This window comes from Saccopteryx bilineata, chromosome 2, assembly GCF_036850765.1.
Source record: "Saccopteryx bilineata isolate mSacBil1 chromosome 2, mSacBil1_pri_phased_curated, whole genome shotgun sequence".
NCBI classification, from domain to species: Eukaryota; Metazoa; Chordata; class Mammalia; order Chiroptera; family Emballonuridae; genus Saccopteryx; species Saccopteryx bilineata.
In genome coordinates, this window is record NC_089491.1 from 224,444,966 (window position 1) to 224,458,864 (window position 13,899).

Here is a 13,899-nt window from a genome sequence, read left to right on the forward strand (position 1 = left end):
TCCCCAGGTGCGCTGCCTGTGGCGAAAGCTGGGGGCGCGCCAGCCATTCAGCAAGCTGCTCTTGTTCCTCTGACTTCGTAACCCAGCTTGTAACTCGAGCTCTGATTGGTGGTTCTCTTTGGGCCCTGCCCAAGTGTTCAGACCACTTGTTCCCCAGAAATAGAACCTTTGGTGTCTGAAACGTGGGGAAATGTGCCTCTTTAGCATTTCCCCCCCTTTTATCTCATCAGCGTAATAAAAATAAAAGTAATGTGGCTGTGAGACTGCCACGCCTCCATTGGTTTTGGTGCTCTAAATTTACTATAGATTTTGTTGAATGTCTTAAAAAACATTTTGATAAGTTTTTACAGTCATTTGCTGGACAGTACAGATTTCCAACTACCCAATTTGTTTCTGGAGCATTAATGGAGATTATAATTCTCCTTTCGTTATACTTTGTTTACTTGTTTAGTTGCGCTCACAATATACAATTAGATTTTATCCATTTGTTTGTCTTTAGAGAAAGAAAACATTTTCCACGAAAATGTTTTGTCAATTTGTGTCTTTTAAGACAAAGGATTTCTGTAGTTGCTGGGCTGTATTCACCACCTTGAAGCATTTTTTTTTTCCTTTTAATTTTTTATTTTATTTATTCATTTTAGAGAGGAGAGAGAGACAGAGAGACAGAGAGAGGAGAGAGAGACAGGGGGGAGGAGCTGGAAGCATCAGCCCTCATATGTGCCTTGACCAGGCAAGCCCAGGGTTTCGAACCGGCAACCTCAGCATTTCCAGGTCGACGCTTTATACACTGTGCCACCACAGGTCAGGCCTGTATTCACCACCTTGTATGAGCAAAATAACTGAATAAAGAGCTCTTAAATTTATACATTTTTTATTTGTTGGTTTTTTCCTTAGGGGTAAAGGGAGAGAGAGAAACATCGATTTGTTCCACTTATACATTTATTGGTTAATGTTTTTAAAAATTGAATTTATTGGAATGACACTGGTTAACAATTATACAGGTTTGAGGTGCAAAATTGAACAGATCTGAACACTGTACTGTGTAGTCATTCCCTCAACGTTAGTTGATTCTTGTGTGTGTGTTGAATGGGATCCAACCTCAATCTTGTTATATCATGGTTGCTCAAACCAACTGAGCTAGCTGGCCAGGACCAAAGAGCTCTTCATTGATCTTTTACCTCAGTTCCAATACCTGTAAGTTCAAGTTGTAAGATATGATTGCCATTATTTATTTATTATTAAGTGAAAGATGAGGAGGCAGAGATAGACCTGTGCATGCATGCCCCCCATTCTCCCATTGGGATCCACCAGGGCAAACCTCCTACAGGCGATGCTCTGCCCTTCTGGGCTGCTGCTCTAAGCAGCCGAGCTATTTTAGCACCTGAGGTGAGGCTTTGGAGCCATCCTCAGCACCTGGGGCCAACTTTGCTTGAACCATTGGAGCGATGGAGAAGCAGATGGCCGCTTCTCTGTGCCCTGACTGGGACCAGTAGATGCTCTACTGCTGAGCCAACCTGCCAGGGCATGATTACCATTCTTGAATTAAATAAAAAGAACAAATCGGTGCCCGCATCCTCCACCAAAAAAAAAAAGAACAAGAACAACAAAAAAAAATAAGGAAGCTTGTTATCTGTATATGAATAGTTAAGTATTAATGCTTAAAGGCAAGTGAAATTAACATTCTATATTTCAGTTGCCAGTTTTATTGTCTTATTAGAGACTTGTTGAGAACTTAAAAGCAAGTAATGTTTTCAGGAAAGTAAAATTCTGCATAATGGTAGAGATTTTATGTTTTATTGAGTTTGATATTTTGAAAAAAATTTTAATGCAAGGAAATGTTTAAGGGACTGGTCTGTTGGCTTTTGTTGGTGAGAGGAAGTGTTTTTCAGTGCAGTGGAGAAGCATTGATGAAAATCATGCTACTGAAGAGAAAATTGTTTAAATTTTGGAACAAGTGTAATGTTATAGCTACTGGAAATGGACATATATACACATATTTTTTTATTTTATTCATTTTAGAGAAAGGAGAGAGAGAGAAAGAAGGAGAGGAGTGGGAAGCATCAACTCCTAGTTGCTTCCCATATGTGCCTTGACCAGGCAAGGCTGGGGTTTTGAACCAGTGACCTCAGCATTCTAGGTCAACGCTTTTAAACCACTGCACCACCACAGATCAGGCGGACATATATTTTAATAGACATATATTTTGGCTTTTGCTGTGAGAATTGCTTTAAATCCTACATAACATTCTGCTTAAATTTATTCGAAGTCTGAATGCTCCTTTAATGTGGCCATGACTTGTCATTCATTGCTCATTGCCTGGCTGATTTGTTCTGTCTGGGGATGTCTTCCTTCTTTACCTCTCCCCACTCCAGCACTGAGTGGAAACAGAATGAGCTCCTGTCTAGGAGGATAATTGTTTTGTCAAGGCTCCTAGTGCTCCAAAGAAAATCTTCTCTTTTTGATATTTTATGAAGTATTTCAAATATATATGTAATGAATTTTCATATACTATAAAGAAATTCATTACTAATTTGCTATAACTTGTATTCCCCATGTATAAGACGCACCTTAATTTTGGGGTCTGAAATTTGAAAAAATAAATGTATTACATAAAGTTATTGAACTCAAGTTTTATTTATCATAAAATTTATACAACTCCTTATCACTGTCAAAACTCCCATCAATTTGCTTGTCCTCATCTGTGTCTGAGAACAAATCACTGTCTTCAACAATGAGCGCAAAAACAAGCGCAATAAAGCAGGAAGTGCAAGTTAAAAAATCTACAACCACTGTACAAGAAGCACCCAGTTTTTAGATCTCAAATTATTTGAAAAAGGTGCATCTTATATAAAGGATAATACAATACTTATTTTTGTTTGTTTGTTTCTTTTTTATTTTTTGGTATTTTTCTGAAGCTGTAAACGGGGAGGCAGGCAGACTCCTGCATGCGCCCGACCGGGATCCACCCGGCACGCCCACCAGGGGGCGATGTTCTGCCCATCCGGGCGTCGCTCTGTCGGGACCAGAGCCACTCTAGTGCCTGGGGCAGAGGCCAAGGAGCCATCCCCAGCGCCTGGGTCATCTTTTGCTCCAATGGAGCCTCGGCTGCAGGAGGGAAAGAGAGAGACAGACAGGAAGGAAAGGGGGAGGGGTGGAGAAGCAGATGGGCGCCTCTCCTGTGTGCCTTGGCCGGGAATCGAACCCGGGATTTCTGCACGCCAGGCCGACGCTCTACCACTGAGCCAACCGGCCAGGGCTCTTTTTTTTTTTTTTTAAGTGAGAAGAGGGGAAGGCAGAGACAGACTTCTCATGTGTGCCCTGACCAGGATCCACCCTGCAAGCCCCCTAGGAGGTGATCCTGTACCTATCTGGGGCTGTTGCTCTGTTGCTTGGCAACTGAGCTATTTTAGCACCTGAGGCGAGGCCAGGGAGCCATCTTCAGTGCCTGGGGCCAATTTGTTCCAACAGCCATGGCTGTGGGGGGAGGAGAGAGAGACATAATGAGAGGAGGGGGAGGGGTAGAAAAGCAAATGGTCGCTTCTCTGTGTACCCTGACCCGGAATCGAACCTGGGACATCCACACCCCATTCAACACTACTGCTGAGCCAACTGGCCAGGGCCCTATTTTTTTTTCTATTTGAGTATATATATATATGTATGCATATAAACACACATGCATTAAGAACTATCAAATCTTCAAACATAGAAAACTAGAGTAATGAATCATTCATCAGCCTTAGTGATTCTCATTGTTGCATCTGTTACTTCCTTTACCCAGGCTGTATTTTTAAATTTTTATTTATTGATTTTAGAGAAGAGAGAGAGAACAAGAGAAACATTGATTAGAGAAACATTGATTTGTTGAACACTTATTTATGTGTTCATTGGTTGATTCTTACATGCCCTAACCTGGGATTGAACCTGCAACCTTAGCATATCAGGATGATGCCCTAATCTAACCAACTGAGCTACCTGGCTAGGGTATTCCTTTTTCTTAATAGTTCTCATTCTTGGATCAGAACCATTGGGGAACTTGATTCATTCTGGATGCCCAGGCCATGCCCCAGACAGTTAAATCAACATCTTGGTGGTGGAACTGGACATCATTTTTTTTAAAGCCTTTCAGGTCATTACAATATAACTTTTATTATAAAAATACTGTTTATCTTAGACTTGTGACCATGCTGTTATTTCAGCTTGGCCTTTGAAAGCAAGAATATTTTTGATACTTACAAAAATTGAAATTCCTTATTTCACATTACCTAACTCTGCATTAGCAGTTGGGTCTGTAAATTCATAAAATTTAATTTGAAATTTTCATGATCTGTAGGTGGTGAAGAAAGAGAAGAAGGAACTAAAATTATAGAATTGGGCATGGGAATTGGGAAGGACTAGGTTTGTGAAGAAGGGATATATTTAAAAGGAGAAAGGTTTGAGGTATTAAGTAATTGAGTATTGTGATACACTTTTGTAGGCCAGTCTCTTTCTTTTTTTTTTTGTATTTTTCTGAAGCTGGAAACGGGGAGAGACAGTCAGACAGACTCCCGCGTGCGCCCGACACGCCCACCAGGGGCCATGCTCTGCCCACCAGGGGGCGATGCTCTGCCCCTCGGTGGGGGGGGGGGTCGCTCTGCCGCGACCAGAGCCACTCTAGCGCCTGGGGCAGAGGCCAAGGAGCCATCCCCAGCGCCTGGGCCATCTTTGCTCCAATGGAGCCTTGGCTGCGGGAGGGGAAGAGAGAGACAGAGAGGAAGGAGGGGGTGGGGTGGAGAAGCAAATGGGTGCTTCTATGTGCCCTGGCCGGGAATCGAACCCGGTCCCCCACACGCCAGGCCGACGCTCTACCTCTGAGCCAACCGGCCAAGGTCAGGCCAGTCTCTTTCTTAATCAGAAAACGAAATTCAGAGGATCCTTATTTTGTAGTCTTATCATTAGGGTATTTATTGTCATTAAGTTTTTTATTTTTTTGAGGGAGAGTAAGAGACAGGAAGGGAGAAAGAGGGTGAGAAGCATCAATTTGAAATTGCTTCCATTTTAGTTGTGCATTGATTGCTTCTTTTTTTTATTTTTTTTTATTTTATTCGTTTTTAGAGAAGATAGAGAGAGGGAGAGAGAGAGAGACAGAGAGATAGAGAAGGGGGGAGAGCTGGAAACATCACCTTCCATATGTGCCTTGACCAGGCAAGCCCAGGGTTTCGAACCGGCGACCTCAGCATTTCCAGGTCGACACTTTATCCATTGCGTCACCACAGGTTAGGCTGGGTTTTTATTTTTATTTTTTTATTTTTTAAATTTATTTTAGAAAGGAGAGAGAGAGAGAAGGGGGGAGGAGCAGGAAGCATCAACTCCCATATGTGCCTTGACCAGGCAAGCCCAGGGTTTCGAACCGGCGACCTCAGCATTTCCAGATCGACGCTTTATCCACTGCGCCACCACAGGTCAGGCCTAGGCTGGGTTTTTTTTTTTTTTTAATTTATTTATTCATTTTAGAAAAGAGAGAGAGGAGAGAGACAGAGAGAGAAGGGGGGGAGGAGCAGGAAGCATCAACTCCCATATGTGCCTTGACCAGGCAAGCCCAGGGTTTTGAACTGGTGACCTCAGCATTTCCAGGTCGACGCTTTATCCACTGCACCACCACAGGTCAGGCCCATTGATTGCTTCTTGTATGTGCTTTGACCAGGGCCGAGCCAGTGTTCCCTTCTTCAAGCCAGCAACCTTGGGCTTTTCACAGCAGCGACCTTTGGGCTTAAGCTGCCATCTTTAGGATGTGTGAATGATTGCCCTGCTCATGCTAGTAACTCCATGCTGATGAGCCCACACTCAGAGCTGGCAACCTCAGGGTTTCGAACCCAGGTCCTCTATGTCCCAGGCCAAAGCTCCACTGCCTGGTCAGGTGTAATGTGAATTTAATCTTAAAATATTTTATTATTAAAGATTTTCCAGTGGGGGATGAAAGTATCAACTCATAGTTGCTTCACTTTAGTTGTTCATTGCTTGCTTTTTGTATGTGTCTTGACTGCCCAAGCCCAGGGTTTTGAACCCACTACCTCAATGGTCCAAGTTTGACATTCTTATCTACTGCGTCAGTATAGGCCAGTCTTAAAATATTTAATATCAGTTATATCCTTCATTAAAGTCCTTGGGCATTTTACACTGTATTTACAAATAAATGATTATTTCAATCACCTCAAGATGGCAATCTTAGATAAATGCAGGTATAATCTTTCTAAGAATATAACTTGTAAATACAGTATTTTAAATTTATTGTAAGTTTTTTATTTTACCAAACATTAAAAATTCAGAAATTACAAAACTTGTTACTATATCAGAAAGCATACAACTTGCACAAATATACTAAAACTTTCTTTTATTTGTTACACTTTCTCTGTTGGTTACGGATTAACTCCCCAAACTAAAGGGAGAGCAGTGCTACCTACCATCTTGAGCTCCTTACTGGATTGAGGACTCAGGTTGTGATAGAAGATTATAGACAAGACTGGGAATTTAGATGCACTGCGAGATAGATTCCATTTGAGTCTCATATTGAACCATTTTTGTAGCAAGTATACTTATTTACTAACTTAAAACCAACTCTGTTTTTCACTTGTATTGCAACTGATCTCATTACTGTCTTATCTTTGTGAGATTCTAAAGAGCATTCTGAATGCAGCTAATCTGTATGGTTTCTGCATTTTCTTTTTCTTTTTTTTTTTGTATTTTTTTCCCCGAAGTTGGAAACGGAGGCAGTCGGACAGACTCCCGCATGCGTCCGACCGGGATCCACCCGGCACGCCCACCAGGGGGCGATGCTCTGCTCATCTAGGGCGTTGCTCTGTTGCAACCAGAGCCACTCTAGCGCCTGAGGCAGAGGCCATAGAGCCATCCCCAGTGCCCGGGCCAGCTTTGCTCCAATGGAGCCTTGGCTGTGGGAGGGGAAGAGAGAGACGGAGAGGAAGGAGAGGAAGGAGAAGGGGAGGGGTGGAGAAGCAGATGGGCACTTCTCCTGTATGCCCTGGCTGGGAATCGAACCCAGTACTCCTGCACGCCAGGCCGATGCTCTACCACTGAGCCAACCAGCCAGGGGATGATCGCTTAATTAAATAATGTCTAAACACAATGGGGGTGTATGTATACCTGAAACTAACATAATACTGAATATCAACTGTAATTGAAGAATAAATGATTAAAATTAAAAAAGAATCATTGTATCAAAGGGTTGTTGTAAACATTGTATGGAAAAAAATGGCTTTACAGTGCCTGGCACACAGTAATAATCAGTAATATTTATTAATGACAGTACTGATAGATTTGATAAGTCATCATTATGGAGACTTCCCCTTCACTTAATTTATATATGTAGGTTCTTAGGAAACGATAAAATACAGTTCTTATGAAGCGTAATGCTGGAATGAATACCTCATATACCCATTTATGGATAACAAACAACTTGAGTGGAGAACTAATGGCAGTCTATGTTCTGTGGCTCAGTGCTGAATAGATGGTGATATTGCTGTCTCAGAGTCACTTAGCTTTGTGCTGCTTTATTTTATTTTATTATTTTTTTAGTGAGAGAGAGAGAAAGACAGGAAGGGAAAGAGATAAGCATCAACTCAGTTTCATCACGTTAGTTGTTCTTTGATTACTTTCTTATATGTACCTTGACCTGTGGCTCCAGCTGAACCAGTGACCCCTTGCTTAAACCAGCGACCTGGGCTTCAAGCCAGAGACTTTGGGCTTTAAGTGAACAACCTTTGGGCTCAATCCAGTGACTATGAGCATAACAGCTCTTTGCATCTAACGGACAAAATCGTGTAACCCTTTTTTCTTTCAGATTTTTTAAATCCTTATAGATTTTTTTGTCAGTTATATTGGTTTCTTTCTTTTTTTTTTTTTTCTGAAGTTGGAAAGGGGGAGGCAGTCAGACAGACTCACACATGCGCCTGACCAGGATCCACCCGGCATGCCCACCAGGGGGCGATGCTCTGCCCATCTGGGGAGTTGCTCTGCCGTGACCAGTCATTCTAGCGCCTGAGGCAGAGGCCACAGAGCCATCCTCAGCGCCCGGGCAAACTCTGCTCCAATGGAGCCTCGGCTGTGGGAGGGGAAGAGACAGAGAGGTAGGAGAGGGGGAGGGGTGGTGAAGTAGATGGGCGCTTCTCCTGTGTGCCCTGGCCGGGAATCGAACCCGGGACTCCTGCACGCCAGGCCGACGCTCTATCACTGAACCAACTGGCCAGGGCCTATATTGGTTTCTGAGAGAGATTTTCTCCAACTGTGATTGTGGAGTTGTCTTTTTTTTTTTTTTTTTTTTTTTTTTTAAATATTTTATTTATTGATTGATTTTTTAGAGAGAGAGGAGTGAGAGAGAGAGAGAAGGGGGAGGAGCAGGAAGCATCAACTCCCATATGTGCCTTGACCAGGCAAGCCCAAGGTTTCGAACCGGCAACCTCAGTGTTCCAGGTCGACGCTTTATCCCACTGCGCCACCACAGGTCAGGCAGGAGTTGTCTTTTTAATTTCAGTTTTTTATTTTGGAGCAATGTTATCAGATAAATGCAAGTTCAAAGTTGTTATTTTCCTATTGACTTGATCTTTCCTCCCATTTAAAGATTTAAAAAATGTATTTATTGATTGATTTTAGATTGAGAGAAACATTGATTTGTTGTTCCTCTTATGAATTTATTGGTTGATTCTTTTTTTTTTTAAGGTTTTATTTATTCATTTTAGAGCAGGGGTCCCCAAACTTTTTACACAGGGGGCCAGTTCACTCTCCCTCAGACCATTGGAGGGCCGGACTATAAAAAAAACTATGAACAAATCCCTATGCACACTGCACATATCTTATTTTAAAGTAAAAAAACAAAACGGGAACAAATACAATATTTAAAATAAAGAACAAGTAAATTTAAATAAAAAAACTGACCAGTATTTCAATGGGAACTATCGGCCTGCTTTTGGCTAATGTGATGGTCACTGTCCGGTTCCATATTAGTCACTGCTAGCCGTAACAAGTGATGTGACATGCTTTCGGAGCTGTGACATGTGCGTCCTCCGTCACTGGAAGTAGTACTGTACGTGAGCGAAGCTGTGCTTTGCGGTGCCACCACATACAGTACTCCACATACAGTACTCACTGACCACCAATGAAAGAGGTGCCCTTTCCGGAAGTGCAGCAGGGGCCGGATAAATGGCCTCAGGGGGCCGCATGCGGCCCGCGGGCCATAGTTTGGGGACCTCTGTTTTAGAGAAAGGGGGAGGGAGGGAGGAGCAAGAAGCATCAACTCCCATATGTGCCTTGACTGGGCAAGCCCAGGGTTTCGAACTGGCGACCTCAGTGTTCCAGGTCGACGCTTTATCCACTGCGCCACCACAGGTCAGCCTTGGTTGATTCTTGTATGTGCCTTGACCAGGGATTGAACCCACAACTTTGTTGTATTGTGACAATGTTGTAACCAACTGAACTACCCAGTCAGGACCATGCTCCTTTTTTATAATACTTAATTTTTTTAGAGTAGTTTTAGATTTACAGCAAAATTGAGTGGAAGGTACAGATATTTCCCGTATATCCCTAGCGCCGTATATGCATATTTTCATTATTATCCATATCCCCCATCAGAGTGGTACATTTGTTATCTACAGATACAGAATAATCTCCCACAGTTCATAGTTTACATTAGGGTTCCATTATACTTATGTCTCACATTACTATAGCCACCCCAACTTGCTTTTGATTACATTTAGTAATGACATAGTATATCTTTTTCTGGCCTTTTACTTTTAATCTTCCATGTTCTCATTAAAGTTCTCCTAAAAGCATATAGTTTTATTTAGTCTTTTTGTTGGAATGTCTAAACTATTTGCTTTTGTGTGTGTGTGTGTGTGACAGAGAGGGACAGACAGGCAAGGAGAGAGATTAGAAGCATCAGTTCTTCGTTGTGACTCCTTAGTTGTTCATTAATTGCGTTCTCATATGTGCCTTGACTGGGGTGGGGAGGCTATAGCAGAGTAAGTGACCCCTTGCTCAAGCTAGCAACATTGGGCTTTAAGCCAATGACCTTTGAGCTCAAGCGTGCGATGATGGGGTCATGTCTATGATACCATGCTCAATCAAGCCTACGACCTCACGCTTAAGCCTGATGAGCTAGCACTTAAGCTGGCAACCTCGAGGTCTTGAACCTGGGTCCTCTGCATCCCAGTTCAACACTCTATCCACTGTGCCACCGCCTAATCAGGCCATTTGCTTTTAATATAATTAATTGTGTTAGGTCTACCAGGTATTTTTTTTTTTTTTTTTGTATTTTTCTGAATCTGGAAACGGAGGCAGTCAGACAGACTCCCACATGCACCCGACCGGGATCCACCCGGCATGCCCACCAGGGGGTGATGCTCTGCCCATCCGGGGCATCGCTCTGTCAAGACCAGAGCCACTCTAGCGCCTGGGGCAGAGGCCAAGGAGCCATCCCCAGTGCCTGGGCCATCTTTTGCTCCAATGGAGCCTTGCTGCAGGAGGGGAAGAGAGAGACAGACAGGAAGGAAAGGGGGAGGGGTGGAGAAGCAGATGGGCGCTTCTCCTGTGTGCCCTGGCCGGGAATCGAACCCAGGACTTCTGCACACCAGGCTGATGCTCTACCACTGAGCCAACCGGCCAGGGCCTACCAGGTATTTTTTATGTTATATTCCATTATCTTCCACTCTCACTTTCTTTTGGCTTAAGCCAATATTGTTCTACTTACTATTTTTTCCTTTTTAGTTATATATCCTTTTATTATCATTTTAGTGGTTACACTTGTGATTACAATATGAATTAAGCATTTACAATACTTTAGGTACGTTACTATTTACCAAATAAATGAAGTTAAAACTTTTGTCATCCTTATCTATTAAAATAGATGTTATTGCTATTGTTTTAAAGTCAGTATATTGCTTACCAATCTTCATACCTTATATATATATATATTTATTTATTTATTTATTTTTATTTATTTTTATTTTTTGTATTTTTTTCCGAAGCTGGTGGAGAAGCAGATGGGCGCTTCTCCTGTGTGCCCTGGCCAGGAATTGAACCTGGGACTCCTGCACGCCAGGCCGACGCTCTACCACTGAGCCAACCGGCCAGGGCCCATACCTTATATTTTAATTTCCTTTTCTTTCTATGTGTTTTGTCTCTAATTGTTTTTCTTCACTCTGAAGAGTTTTTGGTATTATAATGGTATGTTGTCAATGACTTCAATTTTCCTTTTTTTATTTTTGCATTTTCTTTTGCATTTTTCTGAAGCTGGAAACGGAGAGACAGTCAGACTCCCGCATGTGCCCGAACGGGATCCACCCGGCACGCCCACCATGGGGCGACGCTCTGCCCACCAGGGGGCGATGCTCTGCCCATCCTGGGCGTCGCCATGTTGCGACCAGAACCACTCTAGCACCTGAGGCAGAGGCCACAGAGCCATCCCCAGTGCCCGGGCCATCTTTGCTCCAATGGAGCCTTGGCTGCGGGAGGGGAAGAGAGAGACAGAGAGGAAGGTGCGGCAGAGGGGTGGAGAAGCAAATGGGCGCTTCTCCTGTGTGCCCTGGCCAGGAATCGAACCCGGGTCCTCCGCACGCTAGGCCAATGCTCTACCGCTGAGCCACCGGCCAGGGCCAATTTTCCTTATTTTTTTGGTTTGAAAACATTTTGTCTTTATTTTTTAATTTATCTTAAACTATTTTTGTCCTTTTTTTTTTTATGTGAGAGGAGGGGAGATAGTGAGGCAGACTCCCCATATGCCCTAACTGAGATCCACCTGGCAACCCCATCTGGGGCCAATGCTCAAGTACTGAGCCATTTTTAGCACCTGAAGCTGATGTGCTTTGACTAACCAAGCCATCCTCAGCACCTGGGCCACACTCTAACCAATGGAGCCACTGACTGTGGGAGGGGAAGAGGTAGAAAAGGGGAGGAAAGAAGCAGATGGTTGCTTCTCGAGAAATGAACCTGGGACATCCATATGCCAGGCTGACGCTCTATCCACTGAGCCATTGGCCAGGGCCTGCCTTTTTAAAAATTTTTTTGCTCAGAGAGAGACATAGTGAGAGGCAGACAGGCAGGAAAAAAGAGATGATGAGAAGCATCAACTCATAGTTGCAGCACTTTAGTTGTTCAATGATTGCCTCATATGTGCTTTGATGGGGGCAGTGCTCCAGCTTAGCCAGTGACCCCTTCCTCAAGCCAGCGACCTTGGGCTTCAAGCCAGCAATGATGGGATCATGCTGTCATCCTGTGCTCAAGTTGGCAACCCTGTGCTACAGCTGGTGACCTCAGGATTTTGAACCTGGGTCCTCAGTGTCCCAGGTTGACACTCTATCCACTACTCCACCACTTGGTCAGGGTGATTTTATTTTAATTGATTAATTTCAGAGAGATGGGGTGTGGGAATGGTAGAGAGAGAGAGAAGAATGTTCATTTTGTTGTTACGCTTAGTTGTGCATTCGTTGATTGCTTTCCTATATGTGCCATGTGCCCTGACTGAGGATTGAACCCACAACCTTGGCATTTTGGGACAATGTTCTAACCAGCCAGATTTTTAAAAAATTTCTTAATATGTGTTTAAGGTATGTGCTGCTTTTTTTTTTCAGAGACAGAGGGATAGATAAGGAGAGACAGACAGGAAGGGAGAGAGATGAGAAGCATCAATCATCAGTTTTTCGTTGCGACACCTTAGTTGTTCATTGATTGCTTTCTCATATGTGCCTTGACCGTGGGCCTTCAGCAGACTGAGTAACCCCTTGCTCAAGCCATCGACCTTGGGTCCAAGCTGGTGAGCTTTGCTCAAACCAGATGAGCCCGTGCTCAAGCTGGCGACCTTGGGGTCTCGAACCTGGGTCCTCCGCATCCCAGCTCGATGCTCTATCCACTGTGCCACCGCCTGGTCAGGCTGTATGTGCTTCTTTTGTAGGTCAGTTAGAACAGTAATGGCCATGACATACACGGAAGTTATCTTGTTTAAAAATGTATTGGGGTGACATTAGTAAGATTATATGTTTCAAGTATATGGTATGATAATACATCATCTCTATGTTGCATTATGTGGTATATTCCTTTTTAAAAAGTGGGGGTGAAGAGGAGCAACTGTGGCTGGGTATACCCACTGACCTGTGCAGAGAGGTGCTCTAGGTCAGGTACAGCTGTGGCTGGAGTATGCTGGTGCAGCCCCTAGGAGGAGTGTGACAGGAGTTGGCCCCTTTTTAAAAGCTTCTTAATCTACTTCCTTAAGGAATGTACAATATAAATATTACTGGTTATTTACTAGCTTTCCTTTTTTGAGTACACATGGGAAGTGGCATTTTTAAAAAAAATTTATTTTAGAAAGAGAGAGAGAGAAGAGGGGAGCAGGAAGTATCGACTCCCATATGTGCCTGACTGGACAAGCCCAGGGTTTTGAACCGGTGACCTCAGTGTTCCAGGTTGGCACTTTATCCACTGCACCACCACAGGTCAGGCAGGAAGTGGCATTTTGAACACAAAACTTCTGTGTTAAAATTACGTAATAGCTATAGCAGTGTGGCATGAATTATGCATGCAGTATTCAGAATTAGGCTGAGACTTTTAGTATTTTTCTTGAATATTTATTGATTTTAGAGAGGGAAAGAGGGGAGAGAGAAACATTGATTTGTTGTTCCCCTTATTTATGCATTCTTTGGTTGATTCTTTTAATGTGCTTCTGACCAGGGATCAAATCCATAACCTTGGAGTATTGGGACAACACTCGAACCACCTGAGCTCTCTGGCCAGGGCTAAACTCTATTTTTTTTTTAAAGATTTTGATTTAGTGGTTTTAGAGAGAGGAGAGAGGGAAAGTTAAGGGGAAGGAGAAGAGAGAAGCACCAGTTTGCAGTTGCTTCTCATATGTACCTTGACCTGGGA

At 43.3% G+C, this 13,899-nt stretch overlaps 1 protein-coding gene and 1 long non-coding RNA gene across 6 annotated transcripts in view; one reads left to right on the top strand and one right to left on the bottom strand.

Moving 5' to 3' along the window:
• Positions 1–13,899, top strand: part of BRWD1 (bromodomain and WD repeat domain containing 1) — a 152,577-nt gene that overhangs the window by 1,188 nt on the left and 137,490 nt on the right. The gene's annotated exons all lie outside the window — the stretch shown is intronic.
• Positions 342–873, bottom strand: LOC136325271 (uncharacterized). The gene is made up of 2 exons (XR_010729226.1): positions 822–873; positions 342–588 (listed from the first exon to the last, which is right to left on the bottom strand). It is a non-coding gene; the product is annotated as an uncharacterized lncRNA (long non-coding RNA).